Below are 18,030 nucleotides of genomic sequence, written 5' to 3' on the forward strand. Positions count from 1 at the left end.
TCTTTCACATACTGGATAAGTGGATATAAGGAGCATGGAATCATAGAACAGATGGGTGCAAGGAACCTCAAAAGGTCATCAAGTCCAGCCCCCTGCAATGTGGCAGGACCAAATAAACCTAGACCATCCCACAGGTGTTTGTTCAACCTATTCTTAGAAACCTCCAATGATGGTAGAGGGTTATGCCCCCATCTTCCTGACCATCCCCCTCCTACTCAGTATCACTGATGTTATGGAATGGAGGCAGAATTCTATCCTGAAGTTTAAGTTAATCAGTCTATCAACTGAATTTGAAGTATCAGTTTCCAAGACTATTTATATTTCATTTCAAATGTTTATATAAATATTAAAATTTTAAATTTCATAATTTGATAAACTGTAATGTATAAAGCGAAACACATTCCATAAACATGAGTAAATTTGTCATCCCTTTCCTGGAATCATCAGTGTCTTTATTGTGAATAATATTAATAGTGATTTTTTTGGCATTTTTAATCCTGTAATTATTTATAATTATATTTTTTCTACTATTTAGCAAGCCATGGAGATATCCTAGTGGTATTCGTCAAATAAACTATTCATTTTTTAGCAGTTATAGTCTAGTAACTTTATTTATGTTGGGTAGCATCTCACTCCACCAACTAGCACCATTGGTTTCAGTAGTGTTATGCAGACAAAACTACACAGGATTGTTTCAGGGGACAAGGCAAAAATGCCACATTTATTATAATACCAGTTTGATCTATCACCAATAGCTAATAGCTAATACCTACACTCACACCTCCGCCAAATGTTCTGCAGCTGCTGTATAGTTACCAGTCCTGAACATAGCTTGAGTCCGTGGCTTGATTTCACAGCTTGGGTTTGTAGCTTGTGGCAGCTAACTGGCCAGGAAAGCCAGGCACAAGGAAGGGCTGGGTCTCTGTCGGGTGCACCCCGATGCCCTTCAATGTTGGTGGCAGAACATTACCCAAGGTCTTCCATCTCACCCATCCTTTTTGTTGGCTTTAGTTTGAATCAAGAGTCTATAGGTCTTGCTGTGTCAAGCTGTCTCTGGGTTCGGTGTGATTGATCGCCCGTCAATTGCAGACGTGACTTTCAGCCTTGGACCTGGCTTTGATCTTCCTTCAACTGCACCTTTGTTCTTTTCTTTTTAGGGTGGACTTTTCTTACTTTGTTAGGGCAGTTGTCAGCATTTTCAACCGTTGGTATTTACACTTTATTTCGTCAGGACAGGCTGGGGATAGAGGTTGATTCCATTATCCATGCATACCTTATTCACACATCTGAACTAAACTAATAAGGTCACAGCAGGGTTTTCCAAAATGAAGGTTACAGCAGGATTTACAAAATGGAGTGAGCATTTCAAAATGGAGTTTGAGTTACAATATGGAGTCTTATTAATAATAGTAATTAAAGAAAAGAAACAATTTCATTCTTCAGCTCTACAGTAGGACTATTTGTGGAGTAAAGGACTATTCAACACTAGAGCTGATCACAATTAAAAAGGGAAAATATTTAGCAAAACATTTTTTAATATACATTTATTTTTCAAGATATGAAAATTTTTAAAATTTGATACGTGGCCAGCTATACAGATAATGTTTTTTTGTTTTTGTTTTTTTAAACAGGGATATGGTTTCAGAAAAATGTGGTCAACTCCCCCATTCCCCATTTATTTTTCTAGTTTCTAATTTTAATTTTTAAAATTTTCACAATTTTGGCAGCCTGGCAAGCCCCTCCATGGATTTCTAAAGTCTGCTTACAATACATGGCCTTTAGTATTTACTAGGTAAATAGTACCTTAGTGAAAGGGTTATGGCTTTTGGACCCTTGAAGACTGGGAGCTGTAGTGGCAGGTCACATGTTTTTTCCTAGTCATGTGCCCTTCAAGAAATCAGATATAAGGCTTTCTGTCTCTGAGGCAGGGGCACCTGTTGTAGTTACTGGGAGATGGCAGGCCTAAGTCTACCCAAAGCTAACGGCCTGCCCCCAGAGGAGCCACTGAACCTAGGCCACAAGTAAATACTGAGGGTAACAAATGAAAAAAGGGATTAGAATGAAGGTTGAAGGTTAAAAATCAGGAATCCAGAGTGGGATATTAAGCATATAACCCCAGACAGTGCCCACTATTCCTCAAACACACTGAGGCAGGGGTGGCAGACAGGGTGACCAAGGTTTAGGAAAATCCATGTGAAGGTCTTTTTCTGGTAGCCAAGAAGGATGCATCCTCTCACCTTGCAGTGGAGGAAGCTGAGAGAGCCTTCGGTGTGGGTGGAGGGCTAGTGGACAATATTTTGAGTTTATTTGCTCTCGTTTTGAAACTCCTACTTTAAAATAAATCCAGCCCTCAGGAAAGGGTCTTGGACGTAAACAGTTGTTGGGGCTTTATTCTACCTTCCTCAGCTTTTATGCATATTTTTCACACAATGCTTCCATGGATTATATGAAGAAGGACGGCACTGATTTAAATGTAAAATAGTTCAACAAACCAAACCACCAAAATAAAAATAAAAGAGAGCTGCAATTGATAAGTGCATGACAGTGTTCATACAGCAATGACTTTCCTATGCAATGATACGTTTGAATTGGCTATCTAGTACTGGATCTCAGATTCTTCACCTCACCTCACCTCACCATCCATAATGTGCCTGGGAATATTTCCCCCCCCCACCATTTCTCCCTGTAATATAAAATGTCTGACAGGTTAAAGGAATGATAGCCACTGTAAAATGTCCTAAAGCTCTGCTTACCATTATTAATATCAAATAATTTCATTTGAAATAAAAGGAGATATCAAGCTATTATGAGAATTTCCCAGACACTTTACACTGCTCTGGAAAGGCAGTGTTGGTGTTAGTTAAAGGGCGTGCTTTTTTTCCCGCTCTCTCTCCTTAATAAAACATATCCGAGGATTATTTTTGTGAGCTTTCAGCTCTTAAAATAAAGAATCTGTGATATTTTTACAATAGCATCTATTCATTTATAAATCCTAATTATCATGAAAACATGCAATACCCCTTTCCTTCATAAACCACGATTAAATATTAGTTAATGGGAAGGCTATAAAGCAACAGCTACCTTAGGAGTTAGTCCCTTTGTTTGAGCTAATTTTTCTGAGCCACTCTGAAATCAAAATGGTAATATTTTATTTACTGAGTTGCTGAAAACATTTCATAACATAGGCTAGTGGAACAGAGGTATTTTGAACACACCCTTATATTTTCTTCTCAGGATAATCTCAGGAGAAATAATAAAATTTGAATGCAGACAGCTGCAAAGAATGTAGCCATGATACCCTCCGTCTTGGTAAAGTCCTATCTTGCAATACTAAAAAGGGAAAGTATAGAAACTGACAGTAATTACAGTGTCTTTAGGGTCCTCATACTGATTCCATTTCACCTAACCTACTGGTATCAGACAGTGAATTTTCGTGTGCTGTGTTCTACCTCATTAGCAATGCCATAGCTGCCTTTTAGCAACAAATAACATAGGTCTTCACCGAGCATATCAAGAGGCCATTAAGTTGAGAAAGAGAAGGAAAAAATCCAGTTGTTAACTCAAGCAGAACCCTGCCTTTGTTGTCCAAACTGTTCAAACATTGCGTCTTAACCGATTTTCATCATCTAGCCACATAGCATCATCGATGCTGGAGTGAAAAACAATCACTGTTACTGGACTTCCTCCCACCTTTATTTCAAGTAACTTGTGAAACTGTGTCTGGCACTTGATACGCTAAAACTAGCAGAGGTGCTGAATATTTAACCGTGATTAACCGATCGGTATAAGGTAAATTTGACACCATTTACATTCCCCTATTATAGCCACTTATCCCCATGTCCTCTTTCTTCACGACCTTTCATAAAGTTGGATAGATCTGTCTAAATGACACAGCGAGAACTATTATACAGCTGAGAATATTAAAATAAATGAAGCTAGCTCAATATAGAAAAGCTATTAAAGAATACTGGCAAACAGTATTCCATTAAATATAACATTACACAATAAATTATATGCAAATTTATAGAACGGTAATATATATAACCGGACCTAGTGTGCACTGTTTTCTTATAAAAGATTATTGAAATATTAGAAATATGTTCAATAAACTATTGTACTGTGAGATTCTACATTCCTCTGGTGATTTTTGTTACTTGTTCATATTCTAGCTATCCAAATTCACAAAGCAAAGAATGTTAAACAACTAACATAAACAACAAAAGTAAATAAAGGTCGTATCAAATTTTCTTCCCGGTAAAATGAAATAAAATAAAAAACGCTGTCATTTGAAATAGGTGCAAGATTTGTGAAATGTAGCAGAGTTTTGAATATCTCCAAATGAAGAATTCAAGCAGTGTGACAAGTCTTTGCTCTGCTGAAAGCTAGTATACTGTACTGGCATTTATAACTGAGGTCAGTCACAAAGGAATTGAACATTAGCCAGGCATTCTATGCCAGACTGAAATCCAAACATCAGCAGTGTGAGCAATAAAGTGCCGCAAAATACTGGGGCTTCCTATGGATAAAAGCATTTGGAGACAATGGGGTCCAGGCTACTCCATTCCAAGTAATACCAACCATACAAACATCTTGGGGACAGCAGGACAGACAGGGGAAGAAAGGAAGTGATCCTGGGGTAAAACTTAATATGGGCAAGAAGAGATGACAATCTCTTTAAGAGCCCTGGCCAGGACCCTTGTAGTGAAGGATAGGGGCAAGGCTCCCCTCTCTTCTAATCAATCCCCATAACAATGAAAATAAGACCCTAGACCTAGGGGAAGAGCAGGACATTAGACTCCCTGCTTTCTTTGACGGTGAATGTTCCTGGAGGGAAAAACTGCTCTATTACTAAACCTTCAGTCCCCTCCTAAATGGGAAATGGATGACCTGAGTTCTCCATCCTGGGTTCTGGGAAAGGAGCAAGAAATCTCTCCACCTAAAAGAAACACTGGGAGGTACGACTTTTGCTATCAAGGTATGAGTTAAAAGAAATTTTGATTTTGAAAGACTCTGGCAGCCAGGCCGGGTACAGTTGGTGCCAGTGCATTTAAAGAGTGGCTCTGGGCGCTTAGCCCACCAGAGCCCTGAAGAAGGAATAAACGCGAACAACCTTTGGCTTATGCAAAACAAATAGAAAAAATGTTCTTTGAAAAAGAGTGTGTTCCAGTTCTGAGCTGAAGCTTTTGAATCAGATATTTAAGGCAGGCATGTTTTAGGAGATCATTAATATTTGAAGAGTGTACCAAGAGAAGTGATAGTCATCCTCTCTTAAAAAGAAAAGGAGTACTAGTAGCACCTTAGAGACTAACCAATTTATTTGAGCATAAGCTTTCGTGAGCTACAGCTCACGTCATCGGATGCATCTCTTGACGACTTACTAGTGAGATTAGATATTAAAAAAAAATGCTCCAGTACACCTGCATGTTATTGATCCAAACAGTGCTGACTTATGTAGTAGGGAAGAATGATTTCCTACACTGCAGGAAGTACTAGGTGACTTTTTTTGGCCTATGTTTATGCAGAAGGTCTGATTAGTCTTTGATAGTGGTTCCTTCTGGCCTGTAAATAAATAAATAAATATGTTAATTTTACTATACTTTAATGTACTTTAATACAGTATGTGGTACTTTTGGAACAACACAAACTAGTGCTCATATGGCATTTACAGAACAGGTATACTAAAAGATTCATTGGCATTTTCATTGTACAGTCAGGCTTGCCTTTTAAGGGGCTTTTTAAACTGCATAATGCCTTTCCATACTCCCTTATGTGGGTGTGCTATAAAAAAGTGCTATGTATCATCACCATCACCTCTCAGGTACAGTTCCTGGATCTGTTGCTCCCTGGGAGCACAGTTTTAGAGAATATAATGTAGCTCAAAATAACTCTGGCTTCTCCCTGGCAATAAACCTCTTCCTATTCAAATCTAGTCCTCTGAACATTCTGATTCTGCCTGCAGTGTTGGGAAATCCTCACATTGCTCCCAGATCATAGCTGCTGAGTACTTAAGACAGGTTTCAGAGTAGCAGCCGTGTTAGTCTATATCTGCAAAAAGAACAGAAGTACTTGTGGCATCTTAGAGACTAACAAATTTATTTGAGAATAAGCTTTTGTGGGCTAAAACCCACTTTATCGGATGTATACAGTGGAAAATACAGTAGGAAGATATATATATACACACACACACAGAGAACATGAAACAATGGGTGTTACCATACACACTATAACGAGAGTGATCAGTTAAGGTGAGCTATTACCAGCAGGAGAGAGAGAGGAAAAAAAAAAACCTTTTGTAGTGATAATCAAGATGGGCCATTTCCAGCAGCCGACAAGAACATGTGAGGAACAGTGTGTGTGTGTGTGTGGGGGGGGGGGAATAAACATGGGGAAATAGTTTTACTTTGTGTAATGACCCATCCACTCCCAGTCTTTATTCAAGCCTAAGTTAATGGTGCCCAGTTTGCAAATTAATTCCAATTCAGCAGTTTCTCGCTGGAGTCTGTTTTTGAAGGGTTTTTTTGTAATATTGTGACTTTTTGGTCTGTAATCGAGTGGCAAGGGAGATTGAAGTGTTCTCTGACTGGTTTTCAAATGTTATAATTCTTGACGTCTGATTTGTGTCCATTTATTCTTTTACGTAGAGACTGTCCAGTTTGGCCAATGTACATGGCGGCGGGGCATTGCTGGCACATGATGGCATATATCACATTGGTAGATGTGCAGGTGAATGAGCCTCTGATAGTTTGGCTGATGTGATTAAGCCCCATGATGGTGTCCCCTGAATAGATATGTGGACACAGTTGGCAATGGGCTTTGTTGCAAGGATAGGTTCCTGGTTCAGTGTTTTTGTTGTGTGGTGTGTGGTTGCTAGTGAGTATTTGCTTCAGGTTGGGGGACTGGCCTGTAAGCAAGGACTGGCCTGTCTCCCAAGATCTGTGAAAGTGATGGGTCATCCTTCAGGATAGGTTGTAGATCCTTCATGATGCACTGGAGAGGTTTTAATTGGGGGCTGAAGTGGCGTTCTATTACTTTCTTTGTTGGCCCTGTCCTGTAGTAGGTAACTTCTGGGTACTCTTCTGGCTCTGTCAATCTGTTTCTTCACTTCAGCAGGTGGGTATTGTAGTTGCAAGAATGCTTGATAGAGATCTTGTAGGTGTTTGCCTCTGTCTGAGGGGTTGGAGCAAATGCGGTTGTATCACAGAGCTTGGCTGTAGACAATGGATCGTGTGGTGTGGTCTGGATGAAAGCTGGAGGCATGTAGGTAAGTATAGCAGTCAGTAGATTTCTGGTATAGGATGGTGGTTATGTGACCATCACTTATTAGCACCGTAGTGTCAAGGAAGTGGATCTCTTGTGTGGACTGGTCCAGGCTGACGCTGATGGTGGGATGGAAGAATGTAAATATTTGGCTTGAATAAAGACTGGGAGTGGATGTGTCATTACATAAAGTAAAACTATTTCCCCATGTTTATTTTCCCCCCTGCTGTTCCTCACATGTTCTTGTCAATGGCTGGAAATGGCCCATCTTGATTATCACTACAAAAGGTTTTTTTTTTTCTCTCTCTCTCCTTCTGGTAATAGCTCACCTTAACTGATCACTCTCGTTATAGTGTGTATGATAACACCCATTGTTTCATGTTCTCTGTGTATATATCTATCTTCCTACTGTATTTTCCACTGCATGCATCTGATGAAGTGGGCTTTAGCCCATGAAAGCTTATGCTCAAAGAAATGTGTTAGTCTCTAAGGTGCCACAAGTACTCCTGTTCTTTTTGAGTAGTTAAGAGTATCTGTGAATGGTTACTGTTCTATCAGGCCTGAAGTGTATTAGGCAGAATAGGGAATAGAGTGCCAGTCAAAGATTCTTCTTCTTTTTCCTGCATGAACAGCTCAGTGGTCTCTTGATCTTTGCTTGAGGTATCTTGGTATTGCCACAATACAAAAAAATCATTTAAAATATGTCTTTGAAATACAAATAATAAAATGTGTTTAATATACAGTAAGTTTCACAGGGAAAACTGAATTGTTTTAATGGCACCTAAATTTAAGGTCTTTTATTATTGTTGGTCATCTCCCTTTCTCAGTTGTCCCCTGTATTTCTTCATCCAAACTACATACATCTGCTGACAGCTGTTCTCTATTAACTTCCCAGGTTCTCTTTAAACTCCAATTGAAACTTTTGTCTTTCTCTTCTGTAGCCACGTGATATAATGTATAGTATGCCATGAAGAGGTTAAGAAATGGTACAGAATACCACAATATGGTGGTTTTGCTATTATCAGTTTGGCTGTACAGTTTCTACTCAGGTTTCAGAGTAGCAGCTGTGTTAATCTGTATCCGCAAAAAGAAAAGGAGGACTTGTGGCACCTTAGAGACTAACAAATTTATTTGAGCATAAGCTTTCGTGAGCTATAGCTCACTTCATTGGATGCATTCCAGTGAGCTGTAGCTCACGAAAGCTTATGCTCAGATAAATTTGTTAGTCTCTAAGGTGCCACAAGTCCTCCTTTTCTTTTTGTAGTTTCTACTCAGTATCTTGAAATTAGAAAATTATATGTACAATTAATATTACAATTTAAGGGTATAGATTTTCCAACACACACACGTCCTATCTGTTCTGTACATATCAGTTTCAAAAGTAACTACTAATTTCAAATGCCTCAGTTCTGGGGTACTCAACTGGAAATGCCTTTCAGTGGCCTGGTTTTCAGAAAGCACTAAGCCCTCACCCTTGACGAAGCAGGCCTTTTTATGATGCCTCAATTTGGGCAGCTAAAAATGAAGGTGCCTAATCCATATTAAAAATGGAGGCACTATTCTGAATTACATCTCTGTAATGTGCTTCATTTGGGAATTTCAAACCCTAAGATGGACAACAACATTTATAAAATAGTTATATAATTTTACAAAATTTACAATATAGCTAAAAACTCACTTTTGCTTATATTTACTTGGAAGAACTAGAATATTTCATAATCCTCCATACAGCTAAGTGAACTGTGGAAGGTTATACCAGGTTACAGAATGCCATTGACAGAAGATGGAGTGATGTGCCAATGTGACATAACTCATCTTGGCATAATGTAATTCAATGGAGACCCTCCAGGATCTATCCTGATGAAAAATGGATGTATGGGGGAATTTTTACACTTCACCAGAAAGCTGGGGAGCGACTCTACTGGGCTTTCAGAGCTCTTGGGTAACAATAAAATCTTAATTAGCAAAAAGAAAGGGACATTTCCTGGAGCATGGAGAATATTCAAAAGGAAGGGGGATGTTAATTAAAATGGACTGGACATTCTAATTTAGGCCAGAGCTCTTAAACCAAGATGTATGCTGCTTAGTAATTGCAGTGGTCACAGACCCAGCTTCTGTGTTCACAGCATCATGAGTCCCTGTAGAAGCACACAGTGAAACAATCTTTCCCTATAAGGGTTTGTGCCTGTTACTTAACAATTTCTCGAAAACGGTATAAAATGGGCAGCATTTTGTTCCATGAAATAAAATTATATTTTCCCACAAAGGATTGGTAGTTAGTCATTCTCACCTATAGCACAGAAGATGAATGGGCCTTTCTATCAAGAAGGTCTGTTTTCTTAGTGCTTTTATCCTGGGACATGGACTAAGAACTTTCTTTCTTTCTTTCTTTCTTTCTTTCTTTCTTTCTTTCTTTCTTTCTTTCTTTCTTTCTTTCTTTCTTTCTTTCTTTCTTTCTTTCTTTCTTTCTTTCCCTCCCTCCCTCCCTCCCTCCCTCCTGAACAACAAACTCCACTGACGATCCAGGTGATAAAAATAAAAGCTAAACCGTTCAGGTGGCATCTGGTAAATATTATCTTATACTTCAGATATTGGAAGAATGTAGGCTAGTATAAAACAAATACCTCTAGCAGGCTTCTCTAGAGACTCTCTCTGTTGAAGCAAATGCCTTTGGTCTTTTACTGAGGGGTACATGCTTGCCTACAAAGCAATCCAATAAGTTCCAGTCTGTGTCTCACCCAGTTTGTGCCTCTTCCAGTTTAGGGACTATGTTCCATGAGAAAGGGACAGCATGGAACAAGGAATGGAGGTGGTTGTGAGAGAAGCAGACAAATGAGTGGGTGAGGCTGTCATCACTGGAAGAATAGAGAGGAAGGGGACAAGTGAGAAGAAATAAGAGTGAACAAATAGAAAGGGCACAGTTGCAATGGACCTTGAGGGTGAGGGCAAGAAGTTTGAACTTGATGTGACAGAAGAGAGGAAGCACTGGACAGGGTTATATTGTTGGAGGAGTAAATAAAGTTGATGTTTTGATGTTAGCAGCTCCATTTTGTATGGAGCAGTGGGAGGTGTGTGTGTGTGGCCATAGAAAAAGCTACATACTGAAATTGGATAATGAGCGTTTGGACAAGAGTTTTGGCTGTCTGGATAGAAAAAGATCAGCTCTTAGAAATATTGTTTTGAAGGTAGAAGCACAAGATTTGGATGCAGCCTGGTGAGGGAAGAAAGAAGGAGCTGAAGATGCCTCCTAGGTTACAGGTCTTTGTGACTGGGAGAATTTGGTGTTGTCAACTATAAACATTTAGAATATCTTTGTTAACATTTGGCAAATGTTGACCTTGTCATTGGCTTGTACTGCATATGCAGGGCCTCATATTTCATCCTGCCCCTCCCTTGTAGTCTATTGGATGCCTTCAGAAAAAAAGTAACTAAAATTTGAGTTTTATGGCTACTTCCATGCCCTGCTTCTGTGATCTGTTTCTTTCATCCCCTCTAACATTTTTTGGGGTGGGGAGTAGGAACTACTTAAGTACTTTGGGGCTTTTTGTCCTTGCTCTCTTCATTCCTTTCTCTTTTTTTGCGTCTATGTCTCAGTGTTGCCAATCTCGCATGCATATCAGAAACATTTATTCTCAATCGTGATGCAGTGATCATCTTTCTGGGAACAGTTGCTGACATTTCAGCTGCTCTGTTGGATCTGCTGCATGTGAAAGGAGTTCAAATCTCTTAATGGCTCAGAGAGACTGACTTTAGTTATATGTTTATAAAGTTCAGCTTTCTATTGTAGCCTAATGCAGGGGTGGCCAACCTGAGCCTGAGAAGGAGCCAGAATTTACCAATGTACATTGCCAAAAAGCCACAGTAATACATCAGCAGCCCCCCATCAGTTCTCCTCCCCGGCTCCCAGCACCTCACACCCACCAGCAGCCCCACCGATCTGCGCCTCCCTCTCCTTCCCTGCACCTCCCAATCAGTTGTTTCATGGTGTGCAGGAGGCTTGGGGGTGGGGGTGGGGGCAAGGGGAGAGGGGAGGAACAAGGGCATGGCAGGCTGAGGGGAGGGGTGGGAAGAGGTGGAGTGGGGGCAGGGCTTGTGGCAGAGCCAGGGGTTGAGCAGTGAGCACCCCCCGCACATTGGAAAGTTGGCGCCTGTCGCTCCAGCTCCGGAGTCTGTGTCTATACAAGGAGCCGCATATTGACTGCTGAAGAGCCTCATGTGTCTTCGGAGCCTCAGGTTGGCCACCCCTGGCCTAATGGGTGCATTCCAGTTTGCATTTTAGTTTGTGTTTATTCCCCGCCCCCCCCACACACACACACATTGAGTTGATTTGAATGCTTCTATACTTTTAATGTTTGTCATATTTATTGGCTTACTGTAATAGCAGGATCAGCACTACAACTCTGAGCCTTCTGACTTCTAGCAATGTACTGGAGAATAAACTCTGCTTCTTTACTCATGTAACAGACATGGTACAGATCAACAATATTATTCTGGTGCCTAGTGCATTTAGATACCCTAGATTAAGTCTTTTAAAAAGAATCTCCAGTCCTTTTCGTTTTTCAACTCATTCTGTTTAGCAGAACTTAAAAGGAAACTGGTGGGGAGGGGATCATGTCCTTGTTAATTAAATGGAGCAAGCACACACTTCCATTTTCTCAAAGGATTATTTTTTTCTCAGGATAACCAGAGTGGCAAGTTGCTAATGCTGTCCCTCCTTCCCCAGGTTAGGTAAACTTAACAAGTGCACAATTGCACTTTCTCAAAGGATTATTTTTTCTTTGAAAAGGAAACAGAGACAGAGTGGCAGGTTGCTAATGCTGTCCCTCCTTCCCCAGGTTAGGTAAACTTAACAAGTGCACAACTGCACTTTCTCAAAGGATTACTTTTTCTTAGGTGGCCTTCCTTCCCCAGTTCAGTGTCTTATACATAGAAATTATATTGTCTGCCAATAGCTAACATTTCTGCTTTCCTCTCCCTGCATTATTAACACTCAAAAATACATCTATTTCACAACATCATCATAATATACCAAATCAGTGCTGAGCCAAATCCTCAGCTACTTTTAATCCATGTAGCTCCATTGACTTCAGTGGGGCAGGACTCATTTAAACCAGTTGAAGATCTAGCTCAGTATATTTAAAAGGAAAGTCCATCACACATTAGAAAGGAAGGGTAATGTTCTTCATATAAAAATATTCTCAAAATGATGTTTCATTTCAAAGCCTTTGAAAACCAGCACTTTCCTTGGATCCTTTTCTAGCCCTTTGTTCAGGCTTACATGGCATTTTAGAAGCTTGTATGGATTCTGGCTTTGAAAAGGGCAGGGCGGGGAGGGGTGTTATGTGGTCTGAGCTCTCCCTGTCATAACTGACCTTTTCATGGAACAAGAGAATGAAACTCATTCTAATGACAGATTGTTACTCGAATGGCTTGAATTATAGAGTAACATTGATATGGATGTGTCCTGTTTACATGGGATAGGTAATGTCAATACAGATTGCCACCATGTATTTTCTTATGAAGTCTTCAAACTGACTGAAGAGCCATGACGGTGAAGCGAGAATAGCTGCACTGATCCATTTCCCATTTGCCAGTGGCACTGGCATGAAGGAAATGGACTTCTGACACGTTTCTCCCACCCCTTTTTACTCATGATGTTGCCCTCATATATAATTTATTTAGCATTTTTAAAGTGTTTGTTAAGTGAAGCTGAACTTCTAGCTTTTGTAGGGAAGTGGATTATGTTTACGCTGTACCCACTTCTCACTGATTTCACGATGTCAGCTGAAACACAGAGGAAAATATTGGAACAAAATATTTCCTCCCCCATTTCAAGCACAGATAAGGTGGTGACCCTACTGGGCTTGCAGAGCTCCTCGGTAACAATAAAATCTTAATTAGGGGAGGGGGGAGATTGTCATAGTTCTATTGACTTAAATGGAGCTATGACAATTTATGCCTGTTGACAGTGTATACCAGCGGAGGATCTGCCTCATGAACCTTACTCAAGTTAGAGAGCACAGAACCCCATTGTTTGGTTGTGTTTGTTTATTTTCATATCTGATGTGAACTGATGCTCAGATATTGCAATGGTTGCTGCAATATAAGTAGACAGTGATCAAAGGTGTATGGGGTTTCAGAAGGTATTGGTATTCCAAGACAGTGCTGAGAGTTGGGTAAAAAGAAGTAGGAGGCTGCATAAGAAATGGAGATGTCCGAAGGAAGAGAATGAAAGATATTCCCAGGAATTGTATTTGCCTCTGAGTGTTGAGGGGAAGGTGTTGAATGGGAGAATATGGAGAAGTAGGAAGAGGGTAAGATGTTCTCAGACATATTAATGCTAGTTCATAGACAGACAAGAGTAGAGTAATAGGGTCTAAACCTCTCTTTGGGCCATTACCTTTGTTGTGGTGGAGAGGCTAGTGTGTCCCAATGACCCTCAGAACTGTGTCATCTGGAGTCTTGTACTCCTGGTAGGGTCACTGTTGGCGAACAGTTCTGAGTTGAGGTTCCAAATGAAGCGTGATCCAATGGCAGAACAGGCATATTCGAGGACTTCTCAGTTCTCTGCAGCTGTGAAGGTGGATGAGGGCTGCAACAGGACAGAGACCTCTGGTTGTCTCGGACTCCCCTGCCACCGGGTCCCGTCAAGTTTTGTGAGGTTGCTGCCTGCGCATCGGCTTCCTCATGGGAAAAGATTTCACACATAAGCATCTGCCAACAGTGTTAACATCTATGCAACTGCCAACAGTGTTAACATCAATCCCTATGCAATCCCTGAACAACTCCATTCTTCTTAAGGACAATGTGGCCCTCAGCCAATGTTGGAAGGAGCATTTTGAGACTCTATTGAACTGTAAATCTGATGACTCAACTGCCACCATTGAGTCCATGCCTAAGCATCCAGTGATAGAACCTCTTGCTGACCCACCCATCTTCTGAGGAAGTTCGGCAAGCCATGACTCAGCCTAAAAACAACAAGATGCCAGGCCCACATGGCATCCCCGTGGAGGTCTTCAAAGCTGGTGAAATAACACTAGTGGAAAAACTTCATCAAGTTTTTGTTGGAATTTGGGTTAATGAGGAAATTCTACCTGACCTAAAGAATCCCAATAGAGTGACCATTTTTAAGAAACAGGACAAATTAATGTGCAGGAATTACCAAGGTATTGCCCTTGTCTCCATTGCAAGGGAAGATCCTTGCTCTCATCCTTTTGAACCACCTCTTTCCTCTTGCTGAAGATGTCCTTTTGGAATCGCAATATGGTTTCAGGCTGTCCCGGAGCACCACTGACATGATTTTTGTTGCATGACTGAGCCATTTTGCATGACAAAATGTTTCACTTCACCCAAAATGATTTGGGGGGGGGAGGGGAATTTTCCTTTCCAGAATTTTACATTTTTTTTAATAAATCCAAATTTTGAAATAGTCTGTGAAACAAATGTTCTGACCTTACAGATCTAGCTGAAATCATGCCAAAGGCAGCAGGGAGGAGATGGGGCATGGCCTGGTCTCTTTGAAAAAGCTGCTTTATTGGCTACATAATTATGTGCTAAGGAGCTGGGAGCGGGATTATGCATCCTGAAGTGCTTCAGGAGCACAACTTGACCCTGTATTATACATTTTTATGTATAGTCATCTTTTTGTTTTCTGGCTGCTAGCCAGGTTTCAATGCAATCTGACAGTTTTCCTTATTCTGAGACTCTGTATCTTAGTGATCATCAGCTTCTGATGCAGAATGCTTTCTGAAAATCTAATTGCAGCATATGATGTTTTTTGGTTCCCTCCTTCTCTGCCTTGGTAGAAATACCTTCCTAGAATTCCAAAAAGTTAGTGATGAATAACACTGACTTCCTTATCCTGAGATGTTTAGCCTTATTCTGCCTGTTTTCTTCTGGTAACTCTCCCGCTGGATTTTTCAGAGGACTTGTTGAACTGGACAGGACAAACTGAGCTGTCTGTTACTGCTGCTGTTTAAGAATAGAGTTTGGTGGTAATTTCCGTTCTGAAGCTCTTTTGATGTTTGTTTTCCCCTGCGGTTTGTGTCTACCATTTAAACTTGCTTCAGGCTAAAATATAGCAGGTGGTTGCTTTCTACCTAGATTCTAATGAATGGATTAAGGCAATCAGATTGGAATGAAGAGAGAGAGAGAGTGTGTGTGTGTGTGATGTGTGTTTAAACAAGCACTGAAACCACAAACACAAGGTCCCTAGCCATCCAAATTGCTTCTGAATCTGCAGGCCTATGGAAGTACTGCAACTTTCTGGGCTCAGTACCTCAAAGACTAATCTCTCTCCATGAGTCACTTTCATACCCTATTAAATCCTGTGTGCCACCCTTTTTCCAGAGGCAGATTCTTTGGGTAAAATCCTGGCCACACTGAAGTCAATGGCAAAACTCCTGTTGACTTCAACAGGGCAGTTGAACTACCTAGTTGGGCTAGCTAGAGGTTTTCTCAAAAGTGCTCAGTAGCTCCCATTTAGGCTCCTCAAATAAACTGCCAGGTTTTTAACATTGCTCCACTGTCATTTAAACTCCGTAATGTAGTGGCTATATTTTCCAAAATGTTGTGTGTCCAGAAATTTCCAATGAAGAATTAACTTTAGAGAACTTGAATTGGAGCTGAGACAGTTTGAGAATCTTTTTTGAATATCTGTCTCCCCCAAAGTTAAAAACTGAAATTTTGCAGCACTTTTACTCAATGTAGATTTTTGCCTTTTTCTACATTTTAAATAGGTGGATTTATTTAACATGGACACTGTGGGCATCATTACTAAATTAATGTATCGGGAGAACACAAACAGGCAAAACATTAAATTTGAACATTTAACATATAATATCGGCTAATTCCTATACTTTAAAAGATGTTAAATAAAATAGTAAATATTCAGTTGGCTGATGAAGTCTTTTATTTAGGACCTGATTTTGTATACACACTGTAGCCAATGAAAGTGATGCATTGAGTTCAATGCACACACGATCAGGCCCACAGAAACGTAGGGGTCTCATGTAATGTATACATTGTCACCTTCCACTAGCAAGACCTGGGGAATGTTGGGTCTCATACAACACAAATAGGACTTTTGTCCTTAGAGATGTCTCATACATTGGTGCTGCCTTTTGATGGCTCTGACATCAATACAAGTATCTTTCTTTGTAATTCTTTAATTTGTATATTGTTTCTACTTTTGATTTTTATAAATATGCAAAATATCAACTAAATTAAAAGGTTACTATCAATATTTTAAGACTCAGATTTTATTCTGAATTGAAGATTTCAGTAAAATTACTTAGTTAATTTTTTTTAATCTACAGAAAAATTAAGAAACATAACAAAAGCATCATAAAGTCTGTAAGGCCCATGTGAACAATGTATTGTGCTCCCACTGTTCACTCTGCAACAAGCAGCATAATAACTTGTAGGTATCTAACAACCACGTATTCCCACAGTTGTGCTGAAATCATTGTGACCAGGCTTCATCACTCAAAGATGTTTTGGCATAAGGAGCTATATGATTTGAAATTGTTATTAAACAAAAACTTCCATTTAATTAAATTCATTTCTCAACTCTGGGGAAACAAACCTATGTTTGCCAAGTAAAAAGGACAAAAATAGTGTTTGGGTTTTTTTTTTTTTTTTTTTACCGTTTTTGTATTCCTAAGAGGTTGTCATAAATATTAGGGATGGGGAATAAGCAAAATTGCCTGACATCACATATCTCTAGTAAAATTACATTAAGTATACAAGCTAAACCTACGCAACTAAGTGAGGATTGAAAAAATGGATGCCAGACATTAAAATAAGTGTGTGTGTTAGGGACTATTGGGAACCTTTCCTATGACATCTGAGAGGAGGTCTCCATCATTGGTCTCCATCATCGGGGCAATATAGTCAGCTGGAGGGCAGCACTGGGGCCCCTTTTGACTTCTGGAAGGATTAGGGAAGTCAGCCCTATCTCCTTCCCCTGTGTTCCCAGCCCAAGCCCTCTGCCCTGGAGGAAAGCTGGAGAGCCAAACTCCTCCTTTCTGAGGTCTGGTCTATATTACAAAGTTAGGCCAACCCAGCTACATTGCTCAGGTGTGTAAAAGATGTCCCATGCCCTGCATGACACAGTGAAGCCGACCTAAGCCCTGTCGTAGTCACCAGTAGGTCAAAGGAGGAATTCCTCCATTGGCCTAGCTACTGTCTCTTGGAGAAGTGGATTTACTACAGCGATCAAAGAACCCCTTCTGTCACTGTAGTGTCTGTTCTACAGCGGCAGTACTGCAGTTCTGCAGCTGTAGCGTTTTTTGGGTAGACAAGCCCCCAGGCATGGTGCATAGCCATATCCTATGGTGCATCGCCTGTCCTCAGTGCTTTAAGGTGCCTGCTTCAGCCATAGCTCTGTTGTTCAGGTGTATTACATCTCCACTCAGTACATCACTCAGAGATGCAGTGTAATGCTAATATGATGAAAATGCATAATACTGGAAACAGCCAAGGCAGGTTGTCTGAAGAACACACTCTTCTCTCTTCTGCAACTGCATCTGAGGTGGGGCCAGAACTGGAGTGGGGGCAGCAGCTAGCATTTTAACAATAGAATGTACATAAATAATGACATGCCAGCTCCTGGACAAAAAGCAATGCAATATACATCCACTTTCTGCTGAGTAATCTGATATCCTTTCACACAGAGTTTTTCCAGCTGAGATGAGGGTCTGAAAAAGCTCAAATCAAATGTTTTGTTAACCTTATTTCCTCTTAAAGTTTCCAGACTGGGTATAGCTCTGA

The 18,030-nt window shown here is 40.3% G+C and overlaps 1 long non-coding RNA gene across 1 annotated transcript in view; it reads right to left on the bottom strand.

The window, feature by feature from the left end:
* Positions 1-702: 702 nt before the first annotated feature.
* Positions 703-18,030, bottom strand: part of LOC140905172 (uncharacterized) — a 134,102-nt gene continuing 116,774 nt past the window's right edge. The window contains exon 4 of the long non-coding RNA XR_012156779.1: positions 703-1,237. This is a non-coding gene — a long non-coding RNA (uncharacterized LOC140905172). The remainder of the gene's footprint in view (positions 1,238-18,030) is intronic.

The sequence above is a fragment of the Lepidochelys kempii genome, chromosome 1, assembly GCF_965140285.1.
Source record: "Lepidochelys kempii isolate rLepKem1 chromosome 1, rLepKem1.hap1, whole genome shotgun sequence".
Taxonomy (NCBI): Eukaryota; Metazoa; Chordata; order Testudines; family Cheloniidae; genus Lepidochelys; species Lepidochelys kempii.